The sequence below is a fragment of the Grus americana genome, chromosome 4 (genome assembly GCF_028858705.1).
Source record: "Grus americana isolate bGruAme1 chromosome 4, bGruAme1.mat, whole genome shotgun sequence".
Taxonomy (NCBI): Eukaryota; Metazoa; Chordata; class Aves; order Gruiformes; family Gruidae; genus Grus; species Grus americana.
Genome location: NC_072855.1, coordinates 47,074,389 through 47,087,543, shown reverse-complemented (window position 1 = coordinate 47,087,543; position 13,155 = coordinate 47,074,389). Strand labels below are relative to the sequence as shown.

Below are 13,155 nucleotides of genomic sequence, written 5' to 3'. Positions count from 1 at the left end.
ATTTCTCGAAACCGAAATTCGTGCGGTGCTGCACGACCCCGATGCGGGAGCGTGCGGCAGCAGGGCAGTACGTGCCCTTTCCGCAGCCCAGCTGAAGCCCCCCCCGCGCCACCCGCGAACGCCGCGCAAGGGGCGCTCCGTGCCACCGGGGCTCGGCGGGGCGCGGCTGCCCACGGCCTGACCGCGCTGCCGGCCGCGGGAAAGCGGCGCGGGCGGCCGGGGGTGTGGGGGGGGCGCATCGCGCCTCCCCCGGGCCGCCGCCACCGCCCCCGCCGCGGCCCGGGGCCGCCCGCCCCGGCTCTGATTGGGCCCGCGGGGAGGCCCCTCCCGCCCGGCCCCCGCCCGCCGCCCGGGCGGCCCCGCCGCCGCGCCGCGCCCGCTCCCCAAATACACCTTTGCGGCGGCGGGGATCGGCAGCGGCGCCCTGCCCAGAGCCCCTCCGCGGGGCTGCGCGGCCGCGGGCAGCCCCCCGCGCCATGGTGAGTGAGAGGCGCCCGGGGCGCGGAGCGGGGCGCGGAGCGGAGCGGCGCGGCGGGGACCCTGGACAGCGCTGGGACGGGGCGCCCGGCCGTGCCCGGGGGAGCGGGGCGCTCGGGGCAGGGCCGGGGCAGGAGCCGGGGCCGGGTGTCTCGCGCGGCCGTGCGGTGTGGGGCTGAGCCCCGGCATCGGGGGATGCGCGGGACGCCCCCTCCCCCGGGCACCCCGACCCCCGTTTGCACCGTGCCCCCAGACAAATACGGTCTGGAGCGAAATACGTAGCGATTCGGGGCTGGAAGCGATCTGGGAGCTCGCTGAGGTCCTCAGCCACGAGGGCTACTTCGGCGGCCTTTGTGCATTGTGAGGCTTTCTAAGAATTTGCTAACTGCTAGTGCCTGTCAAGCTAATGAAACCCACTGAGGCTAGCTTTACTTCGGTAAGGTTTCCGATCTGGTTTCCAGAGTAATTCGTGTCATTGCACTTCATGAATTAGACGCAAACCTGATATCTGATCACGTACTCGATGCTCTAACTTCATTTTTGCATTTGTTATTCCAATTTTTTTTTTTCTAGGAAGGATAAATGAAACCCACAAACTGTTGTAATGAACCCCACAAACTGTTGTATTCGTTATGACTGGCAGTTTACTTTTTCAGTCGATTTTCTTAGCTCCAATCGTCTTTCTATTTTTTCCAGACTTTAGGCTTGTAATTCCTTTTCTGAGTGGATAGAGTTGTTTCTGTGGCTAAAGTTCAGTGACCATTACTAGCCTAGGCCTAGTAGTCCCTTTATAAAATCATCTCTATGTATAAACACGAGACACTTGAAAAGTTCCTCTCTCGTATGTAAAGGACTACTTTTACACGTTACGTACTCTCTCAAGCTTCATCTAATACTGCTTCTAAAATGGGTCTATTTTCAGAGCTGGTCACTTATTCTGTGTATGTAGCGAGATGGTTTTCTAAGTTCAAAGGATGAATTAACAGGAAAAAAGTCCTAAGCAAGGAGGCACTATTACTAAAAATGAGTATTATGGTGAAATGAACTGCTTGTAATGCTATATTTGGCTATGCACTTTCACTGGACTGCAGGTTACACTGTGCTGCAGACGTGTTGATCTCAAGAGAAATGGTAAGACTTTTGATAGTTGAAATGCTAGTGGGGAAAAAAGACATTTTTATTCACTCGGATTTTCCATTGTGAAGTCTCAGAATACAGAGTTACAGAAAAATGTAACAGAGCAATTTTTCATAACAAGTGTAAGAGTTTAATTATCTTTCTGTGAATAGAACAAATGGTTTTACTTAGTTGGAAATGGTCTAATCTTATAGTTTTTCCTAAGAGAAAACTCCCAGTGGAGCCACTCCCTTTTCTGATAGTTATGATTAAAATGATTTGTTTCCAAACTACAGAAAGTGGGCGCAAGGAAGCATACACTTTAAATCACATAAATGGGTCTATTGCTTTTCTAGGGTTAGGAACAAAAGGTGGTGAGAGCCCATGCTGGAGATTCCAGTAACAGACTATTTTACATAATTAATCAGAGAAGTTAAGCTATTTCAGCAACCAGAGAATGCATGCAAATGTGTTACAAATGCAAGCATGCAAAGTTCTCTTTATTGTAGAGAAGTTTCTTGCTTGGGTTGTGTTGCTCTGGGGCGCTACATATGGCCATACATTCTGCAGCTCTGATGACTATTCTCTTTGCTTTGCCAATAGCAAGAACCTTAAATGAACTAGATGATTGTAAGGAAGCATGAGGAATACTGTAATGCTGATATAAAAGACTTCATGCTCCATTCTCAGAAGAGAAAAGCAATTGCTGAAATCATGCTGATCTAAAGCAGGCAGGAAAGGTAAGGAAGGAGAAAGAAGGAAATCACATCTCGAGATCTCTTGGCTGCATTTTTTTCCATGGAATTATGTAGCTTGCAGCTATTATGAGTCATGACAGTGCAAGATCATGAGGCAAACATTGGAGGAGAAAGTAAGGAATTTAGTTCTACAGTGGGTTTTTTACCCTTTTTTGACATCAATCAGATGGCTCACCATCCCCTCTTGCACTGGTTGACTTGCTGAGTATTCACTTAAATTATTCAATTAAGTTTTTGATGAATCGTTAAAAATGAGAAGTCGAGGTTAGTCTTTAATGTTGTACCCATAAAAGTAAGTACTAAAGTCTTGTATATTTCTTTTACTCTGATTAATGCTTTCTTTTAAAAAATTGTCTTTTAACCATTCTATGACAGTCTGTTCAAAACAGATCCCACAGTGAAATCAAAACATAAGTAAGAGTTTATAATAAAATATAATACTCAGAACATCAGTAGCAGTCAAAACCTGGTTATGTCACGTAATAAAAGGTAAAATATCGCAGCCATTATGAAGATAGATGCCATCTATTTAAAATTCTAAAAAAATACTGAGACTCAAAATAAGCAATCCAAGAAGTCAAGGTAGAGTTTGTAGCAAATACAACTATTTTCCTTTTAACTGAAATGAGTTGTTAAACCAAAATTATATCTTACTTAAAAAAAATAAAGATCAAGCACTTCAGTAATCTAAGGAAGCAGACACAACATTCTAAACTATCAACAAGGAAGTATGTATTAGAAGGTACTGGCTGTATTTTGTATCTACTCTGTAGACAAGCAGCAAGTTTCCTTTCTTTTATACAAACAAATTTAAGAAAAGTTCAGTATAGGTAAAAAGAAGTGTTTTAAAATAGTTAGTGGAAACTGCAGGAAATGTTTTAAGGAATTTTGTTGTGATGATATTTAGAAATCATTCCATTTCAGCTTGCACATTTTATTAGCAAATGAAAATTGAGCCGTGAAGAGCTGCCATTAGAGTGTCTTTGCTGGAATTCCTTGCACATTTTGTACTATTTCCTTTTTAAAGATCTTTATTGTCCATGTGTTTATTAAAATTTACTGCATTTATTTACATGCTTAGCATTGCAATTAAGATTTTTAGCACTTGAAATTTAAATTAAGCCAAATCTCAGATTTGAAATTGCTTTGAATATTCTTTTCAGCATGTTTTGAGCATCTGAGATATGGCTCTAATATATAGGATATATATTCATCACGTCTTGCATGACTAGTTGTACCAGGAGTAGAGATTCAAGTTCATCATTGAACAGATATTATATTTTTAAGTCAGTGTTCACAGCATAAGTCTTTGTTCGAGAAAGCAACACTGTTCAGGACAGGATATTAATATCTATTTAATTGTAAAATTCCAATAGGATTTAAGCATGTGCATAAATGGGCTAGGACTTCTGGCTAGGGCTTCCAGCTAGGGTGTAAACAATTAATTATTTTTTGTAATAAAGGCAGTAAAATTTGCTAGAGACAGCAGGTTTTTTATAAAGTTTTTGTTTACAGATCCACCTGCTATGAAACAATTGAAAAGACTGTACTAATATCTATAATGAAGCCTTTTACTTGTAACACAGGTATTGATTCCTACTCATTTGGTAACATGCTGTTCTTCCAGTTTTTTGGTTGTCCTACTCAGGTGATGCCACTCTTAGGTCAGTGCTAGTCTTTCCTTGTCGTTTTGGCTCCTCATTTATGGCCTGTAGCTCATACAGGATGCTTATTTATTTTTGTAGACGTGGAGTCTGGAGCAAGCTGACATCTACTCCCTTTTCGTAGGAGTGCAGGTTTCACTGCTGTCAGTTGTTCTGCTGCTTCATGACCTCAGTCAGAGCAAATACGTTCTCTAGGGACTAATTTTACTTCACCACAGAGAGACCTCACCAAGTCCTGTCCATTGCTTCAGACCCCAATTTGAGCTTTAGAGCTTCCATAGGCCTTCAACCTTTGGGAGAATCTCACCCTACCAGAGTGTAGTCTTTTGTGATACTTGCTTCCACTTATTTTTCATTCATATTTCCTATTATATGATAGTTTTGTTAAGCGGAATCAATGCCCTTGCTAAGAATATTAGCTTGTGTGTTTAGCTGCGGGGTATTTTAACTAACATTCTCATTTGATCGAAATGCCTCCTTCCATAGTTCAGACCCTCACTGCTACTTTTAGGCGCTCTCCCTGCTCCACAATACTCGGCAGTATTGTGGTAGCCATTACTCTTGATTTTACTGCTCTGACTCCTTAAATCAGTTCCTCTGTGTCACTTAAAGCCAACTTTTGAATTGATTTTCTTCTTGCGTATTCATACTAGATGTAGCTGTTCCAAGAGAATGGTGCCCTGCTAGTCGAAGTATTCAAACAAGCCACCTCCTCATGCAAGCCAGCACCAGTAGGCTAATTTCTTACAGGCAGCACGCTAAGCCTAGATGATAACCAAGCCGTGACTTTATCTATTATTTCTGAGAGGGTACTGCTTTCACGGGACCCCCTGTCTGTACCTCCTACGCACATGTATCAGCCCGAATGTGAATGGAACGCCGTGCTGGCCCTGCTCGAGTGCCAGTGCCGCGTTTTCTCTGCCTTACCCTAGGGCAAGGGGACAAACGCCTGAAGATTTACTTCCCAGCATGGGGCTACGGGGCACAGAGCTGTCTGAAACCTCTCTTGGGACCGTTCGGCTATGCCTTGCACTTTACGCATGGCTATGCCCATTGATTGTCTCAGCTAAGCCCATATAGAAAATAGGTCAGCCATGCAGTGGCTCAGGAAGAGAGCTTTAATTGTGTAGGTTGCAATCTAGAAAGCAGGGTGTGTGCATCATCATGGAGGAGGCTGGAACCAGTTCCAAAGATTTTATCAAGCGTTGTGGAATCCAGCCCTTAGACAGCTATTTGTGTTAGAGAGTTGCAGGGAATATCCCATGCAAGTCATCCAATTGTTTCAGTGTGAGTAAAAATTTCTTACTATAAGGCAATGTGCTAAAATCCTTTGATTATTTTCTCCTCCACAAATGGAAATTGAAGGAAACATATTGAAGGAAACTCTCTTCCTCAGCCCCATTCTAAGGTATTCAGAACATAAATATATCACTCTTTTGAGGGAAATATATTTTGTGGGAATCTCCCTCGTGTAACTCTAGAATGTCATTGATTCCAGAGGGTGCGGTAAAACTTATGGTTTCTGTGACGCCACATACAGTAGTTGCTGCTAAACTCTCCTCTTTTAATAGCACAGTTATATTTGAGATTCCAGAAACAGGCTTCTCTGTCGTATATTAGACAGGAGTGTGATGACTGCCTTTCTAATGCTGACCAAGGCAAACGTGTGTTTAATTTCATTTAAACCTTGCATTTCACTTGGCACTTGATACAGATGGAGACTGACAAAAGTTGTTCAGGGAAAGCTGATTTCCCTCCTCGGCAAATATAGAAACTCTTCACACACGAAAGAGCATTCGTAAAAGGCTGACTACAATGGAGGACACCTCAGCAAGATTTCCAGTTTGTTGCTTGGAAAAATGGGGATTTTGCATTTGCTCATAATTATTTCTCTGATTTGAAAACACAAGACAATATACCCAGTTGCTGTCGTCTGGTTAATAGGGAGGGATGTCTGCTTATGTTAATAGCTGTGTGGCTCCCTAGTCCTGACTGCAAGCACCCTGGAGCCTAAAATACTCATTGCAGTTCCTGTTTTAAATAGCACTGCTAAAAATGGCAAAATTTCCATGTCTTTGGAGAAAGCATGCATCAATCTAACTTTAAATTTCCTTTTTTTTTTTCTTTTTGCTGAAATTGTCTTCATAGTTGTCTCTGCAACTGGCAAGCTGAGAGTGCAAAACTACTTTCCTCATGTTGACAAAAATATTTGGTGGATTGATAAACTGTTTAAATTTTGGTGAAAATACAGCCATTAGTCCACAGAACTCACAAAGCATATTTAGAGATAGGATTTTAGAATTTCCTCATGGGAAGAATAGTATGAAGGGAAGGATAGTCTTGTGACTTCAGAAGCTTAGCAAGGCTTTTGGTCAATGTGGAACCGATTTTTTTTTCTCGAAAACTTCAGGAAATCATTGCAGGAATAATTACAATTCATTTTAGATGTAATTAAATGGTTATTTTAATGCAGTTAAAGGTTCCCAAACAGGTTGCATGATATTAATAAAAACATCCAGGTGGAAATGCCTTCCTATAAGCAATTACAGAGCCTTCAGAAATGCGAGAACAAAGTAAAACCTGGTGTGTGTTAGGCATGAAGCTACAGGGTGAGGACACCTTCCTTGTTCTGCTTTTATATATAGCACCTATACCCTTTTATGAATCGTACCTGCTAAATTTATTTGAATTTCATCTGTAGAAATGTGCAACTGTTTTGATCCCGTATTTATTTTTTAAATCTGGCTGCAAATTTTTGTAAGGTTTGACCCGCTTTTTGTAAATCACTCAGATCTACTAAACTCCTCGCCAAAAAACCTTGTGCAACTCTGTTCAAGAGATCTGGATTAATTTCTTATCTCAGCTGCAGTCTTTCTTTTGTGATCTCCGGCATGCCTTATTTCCCCACTTATAAAAGAGGCATCCTAATGCTTCCTTTCATATCCCATTTTTCTGTCTTAGCTATTCAGACCCTTCAGGTCAAACAGCATCTTTTACTGTATATTTATTTGTGTATGACCCTGATCTTAATTTGGGCCTTTTGGGGGGTTAAAATAAACAAATAATACACCTAGCAATAGTGATAGAGAAAAAGCAGCATGCAAGACAACAGTGGCACAATTTCTCTGCTGAGCAACCTCCCCAAAGATGAACTCACCAGACAGAAGGTTAAATACCAGTATTTCAGGTTAAGCAAAGGCTCCATAACAATTTTCACATGTTGACCAAGTATCAATCTCACTGACTGAATGGTGGCCTACATGAATGCTCAAAGGTAATGAAATAGTTCCCTTCCCAGGCAAAAACATTTGGTGGTGTGGTGGCAATAAAATAGCATAGAGAAGACGAGTCTTTCAGTCACGAGTTAGGCATGGCTTGCAAAACATTTTGAAAGGCTCATGAGGCAGACTCCATTTGTAATATGATACTGAAAATCCGTAGCTGATCTGAAAATTAGTATCAACTTAGATCGGCTCTGCATTTTGCATGCCACATGCTCCGGATCTGTCGGAGATGCATGATGGTCAAAAATATGTGGCAAAAGTCATTGACCGTAACAACAGTAAAGTTTAGAACCAATAGAGTCATGGATTCGTCAAAGTTTGAAGTGTGCAACTATACCATGCACGAGGTTGTGGTGGGCATCATGACAGAATAATTATTCTCTTAGAAGATTAGAGACTGGCACTAGCAAATACCAGTTAAAATGTTTTTGACTGTTGATTAATATAAAATATGAAATGTGGTTTCCTGATATCTTCCTTCCAGTTTCTCTTTGAAAGTAATTTGCAGTTCTAAGCAATACTAAGTTCTAAGCAAAAATAGGTTTAAACGATAGATTAAAAGGTAAAGGTATCTTTTCAAATAGGCTTTGAAGTGGTGAAGAGCAAGGAGTACTAATGGAATATAGGATTATGATTTACATGTAGCAAAAACTAAAAAAGAACATCCGTCCCTGCCCATGTTGTGGGCAGATTTTTGTCAACAACAAATTGCAATAGGGAAAAAATAAGAAACTGAAATGAGAGTAGTGGTGGCAGAAAAGCATCTAATGGGGTTCATGTATTTAAAAAATACAGTTAGTTTTTATTGCAGTTGCTGTAATGTACTGTATTGTAAATGGCTGATCCATCTAATGCTGGAATAAATATGCCGAAAAAGGCAGTTTCTGCAAGTATTTATACAACATATCCTCACTGTTTTCTTTCCCAACTGTTACTCCACAACCATGGAAAACACTCATAATCTTCAGTAGAATATTAATAAATGCATTCAGATCTTTAATGCAAAACTTAGGTTTGATACTCTGTCTTTCAGCAAGGAAGCTGCATTACTTAGAAATGCAATCCTGTTGTCAGTTTAATATGTTATGGGCAGCGTGGGATTTAGATGCCTGTTATAAACAGAGTTGAAAACCTAGAGCAAAGGTTTACAACATGAATATGCTGCAAAGATATTTGTGATGCTGTGAGAATTCTCTGTTGTCACAGGATACTTGTAAAGTTAGTGCTTTTGTCTCGTTGGAATTTGCCAGGTACAAATACTTAAAACAAATGTTTTGAATTTTCAGCATCACCTAAACTGTAAGCAGAAATGTCAAAGGTTTCTGACCCCGTGTAAAGGAAAACTATACACAGTGCAGCAAACTTTCTTTCCTCCCTGTAGTTTTTTGTTGGTTTTTTTTTTTTTATCTCCACAAGATTCATGATGCTTCTGGATGCTCCAGAATACCAGAAGGTTTAAAAAAATATTGTCTCCATCTTGGCAGGAAATTCTTCATGAAGGACACACTATCTTTCTTTATCCTTAAACTTAGGTCTCTGGTTATATCCTCTAGGAACTCATGCCTCTCATTCCCTCCCTCTGACCCCACTGTACACATGGGCTCTCAGCCTTTTCATCGTGGAAATTCATACATTTCTAGAAAAAGGGGGAACTTGCTATGCAGCATCCTCTTTCTGTGCACATACACAAACACAGAGGTGGAACCTATTATTTGTTATGGGATTTATTTTATCAAGAACCCAGTTAACCCAGTTAATTTACCTTTCCAGTCAAAGGAGCATTTCTTTTCAGGATAATATTCAAATGACATTCAAAACCTATTTGAAGTACTCCTCTGAGTACATATGGACTTGCTAGGGCCAGAATTTAATTTCAGTTCATTTTTAGGTTTTCTCCCACAGTTCACTGTCCAGTCTCTCTGCCCTTACACCTCTGAAACAGCTGAACTGTTTTCTGTGCTGGCTTGGAGCTACTATTCACAGCACCAGTATGCAACATAGCAAGTTGGAGACATCCTATTATTTGGCTCCATTTTTGAAATGAACGTGGTTTCTTAATATAATGAAAAAACAGGTGCTTGGTGGTGGATGCCCATTTTACAGATTTAGGAAACAGCACATACAGAGTAGTTGTTCTTTAATGTTTCGGTGGGAAATAGTACTTGAAGAGCCTTTGGTGTGGGACAGCTCCTACACTAAAACTGACCCTTACGATCGCTGAGTAGTTTATCTATCATTGCACAAGCTGAAGTGTCGGGACAGAGAGGTTTGTCAATTAAATTTGATATTAGTTTTGGTTCTCAGTGAAGTAAATCTGAGATGACCCCATTACCTCAATGAAGGCAATGCGGCCAAGATCCTCTACAGCCATTGCCTGCCGCTTCAGGATTCAGCCTTCATTGATGACGCTACTGCACTTTGATGTTACCTCATTGGAATGCAGGTCAGGGTCTTCAAGGAAGCCAGGTACTTCGTCCATCCTGGGACCTCAGATGCATGTGCAGCATGCACTGGTATTTCAGGAGGCCTGATGGAGAGAGAAAAGAGGTTCTGTATAGACGTATTATAAAAAAGTGAAATATCTGTAAAAAATAAAATGTAAAACTGTGAACTCTTAAATCAGTAACAATGTGTATCTGGCCTTTAACTTAGAAATCGGTGCCATTTAAAACAAAATACTAGAAAATAACATATGAAATGTCCAAGTCTATAAAGTGTTTATTTCATTATTAACATAGGGTAACCTCATTAGACAGTGCAGCAAAACAAGGTGTGTCACTCCCTGCCGCCCATTAGATGCTAGTGAGGCAAAACACTGAAACTAGAAATTGGATCTTGGCAGCCAAATCAGGGTGATAAACACATATCCTTCCTTAATTGAGCAACAGAGAGTAATATAGAACCAGCAGAGTTGGTTGAAACACAAGCTGTAATTACCACAAAAATTTTTCCCCTTAATTCTAAAATATGGCCGAAAAACTTCTTGAAATTATCATTTCAACATTTTCCATAGGCTATACTGACAGATTACAGAGAAGTTATTTGCCTAAGTACCCACTGTACTTCAGCAGAGAAAAAGCAATATATCAGTAAGAGAACTTTCTGTGTCGTTGCAAATTGTTTTGTTCTATTGCCCACGTTTTCATTCTTTCTTACAGATTTTTTAATCCTCTTATCCTTCTGTAGGCTTCCTTCTCTACTTTCTTCTGTTTTTTCCTCCTTGCTCCTTTATTCTGTCTGTAGCTCCCTTTTCTCCTTTTTCTATTTCACATAATAAAAACCAACAGATATTCCAAAATAATGCTACGATAAATGAGAAAAAAATGAGAAAAACTATGCTGTCTGAGAAATGGAGCAAAGCTTTGATCTTTCAGGCTTTGGTAAGAATACTGTGATGTTAACATCATCGCAGTCAATGCAGTTATACAGGTTGTGAGATGAAGCACTGTGGACAGTTCTAGGTTCTCTGCCTAGAATAGCTCCAGGAGGATTACCCATTGGTTCATACAGTGCAGAAAATTCAGGTTCTGTATCATGGAAGCATATTAGTTTGGATGACAAACATTTTTTTGGTAAAAGTTTTTCATATGATTTTAGTCTTTTGGAAAATCCAAGTCCTCTAGTGAAATCATCTCCCTTGTTTTATGGAAAAATGACCTGCATTTTCCCAATGAGAGAAGGGCCTGAGGGCCTTGCCCAGAAAGTCAAAAAAGTTTGTGGGAAAAGTAGCAGGAGAATCCTTATGGTTAAAAAGCATTTAATTTACCTTCATATTTAAGCCTCCATTTAGAGGCCGGTGATTGGTACGTCCGACCAGAGATTCTGCACTGTGTTCTTTGTTAACCCTTTATTGGATTTCCATTCCTCCAAATCTCTTAATCTGTTTAATTTCTGTTAACTTGAAATTCCTGCCACAGAAATCAGTGAATGTCAATGGAATGGAATTTACAAGCATTTTGAGCCAAACATGTGTTTCCGTGCCAGTCTGCGCCTGGCACTCTGGCGCTAAAATACCCAGAACTGAAGCAGACACTAGAGTTTCAAAAATGCTGGATGATGTTATTTTTACATCTGTGGGATTTAATATTCAAGTTTGATGTTGCTCCAAGAAGCTGCAATTCAACAGCTAATGCACTTGAATCGGTGCAATGCATGGTTTGGAACACGCTAAATTTTTCTACATGCATCTGTTATAACCAGGCGAGCAGCACCGACCGAGGCTTCTACTATTTGATAATATTTTTTAGCTATAACGGTGGATCTTTTCTCTGTCGTTTAGCACTGCTGAAGATTTGGAAAAGTAGCATATATGTCATGTAATTTCCTTTGCCTGATGATCAATGCCTAAATGATCCTCTGATTTTCACTGAAAATATTATTAAAACAAGAAGCTACATTTTAATAATAACTTGAGAAATTTCTTTGTAAAGGATCTCACATTTCTAGATCTGAACAACCTAGATTTCTGTTATAGTCTGTCCCACACATTCCTTTTGTTTTTAAACAGAAGTGTCAAAGCTGAATAACCGCCCATAAATATTTTCAGTTTATTTTTCTGCAGGGCCACATTTTCACCTCAGTCTTTACATCAAACTGCCACCAAGGCCAAGGGGAAGTTCCGTATACAGAATAAGTGGTGAATACGGCAGTTATCCCCGAGTTAGTTTTGCATGCCACCTTTTTCCTGCTGCTGTCATTTGCATGTGCTGACTTTTCCTCTGCAAAAGTCATCTGAGAAACACTCTGTGCAATTTCATTTTTTTCACATGCTCAAAAGAAAAGTAGAATAAATGGAACGGAAGGATTTGAAAGATAAGTAGCTGTGATAACTCCAGCAATTGCACTGGAGACAATTACAAGCATCGCAGATTGAACATTCTACAGGAAGCCAAAATCTGCCTCTTGATTTATTTAATTTTTAGTTTTGTTACAGAGGTGGTATACCCTAACAGCAGGCTAGTGTTAGTCATTAAGTGCATATTTACTGTGATTAATTAACAACATTAATTTCTCTTAATACCACATGTGCAAGCTCCGTATTTCACAAAACATCTCACCTTTACTTTGCTTCATCATTTTAGTGAAACAAAAAAAAAGCCTGTGTTTTTAAAGACAATATAAATTCACTTATTTACCATATTTACCTAACTTTCTCTACTTTAAACGCCTATCTACTGTATTTTGCAGAAGAGTATGAGAAAGCAAGTAAGTGATATACTCAACGGGGAAATTGGTATTGTAATGTATTCCTAGAGCATTCAGTCTCACAAGATGTGCTGATAGCCTTTGGAACTGTGCTGCGCAGTGGTAAGATCCAGTGCTTTTGTGTACTCAGATCTTTTTTAAAATAGCAGATTTTGAAAGGGATGGGCTGTGAATAGGCCAATCAGCGAAATAAAAAATGAAGGTACTAATTTACAGTGCACATGGCCAAATCAGCATTTTCATTTATTTTAAACATGTTTTGTAGCAGAAACCATCTGTAAGCATTTAATCAAAAAGGAAGGTGCCTGCTGGTCCTGCCCCGCAGATACCATGGAAGAGAACAATTGAAAAAGTAGCTGATTTTTCCTGTTCTTCAGAGCTGCTTTCTTTGCCATGGGCTCTACATAAAGCAGAATCAGTAGCTGCATGATGGCTGTGAAAACACCTCTTAAACCATATATTCTGGTTGAATACACCTCTTCAATCAATATATTTTTTTCCCTATCAGAAAAATTACAAGGACATGACCTTGCTGCTGCAGGATAAACCATTTTCACTAATTAGAAGTTCCTGTTATTAGCTTCCCATGCATAGTATTTAACTTTTCCAGAATCTCAAATGACCTCAGTTCTGTGTTTACCATCACATCTG

General features: G+C 40.2%; 1 protein-coding gene across 3 annotated transcripts in view; it reads left to right on the top strand.

The window, feature by feature from the left end:
* Positions 1–208: 208 nt before the first annotated feature.
* The window catches only part of GUCY1A1 (guanylate cyclase 1 soluble subunit alpha 1), a 36,427-nt gene continuing 23,480 nt past the window's right edge, over positions 209–13,155 (top strand). Inside the window, exons 1-2 of one of the 3 annotated variants that reach the window (XM_054824826.1) lie at positions 209–479; positions 9,642–9,765. The gene's annotated coding sequence lies outside the window, so the exon portion shown is untranslated. Of the gene's footprint in view, positions 480–9,641; positions 9,766–12,513; positions 12,607–13,155 lie in introns of those variants that run through there. The other 2 variants (XM_054824825.1, XM_054824827.1) reach the window with 2 other exon arrangements.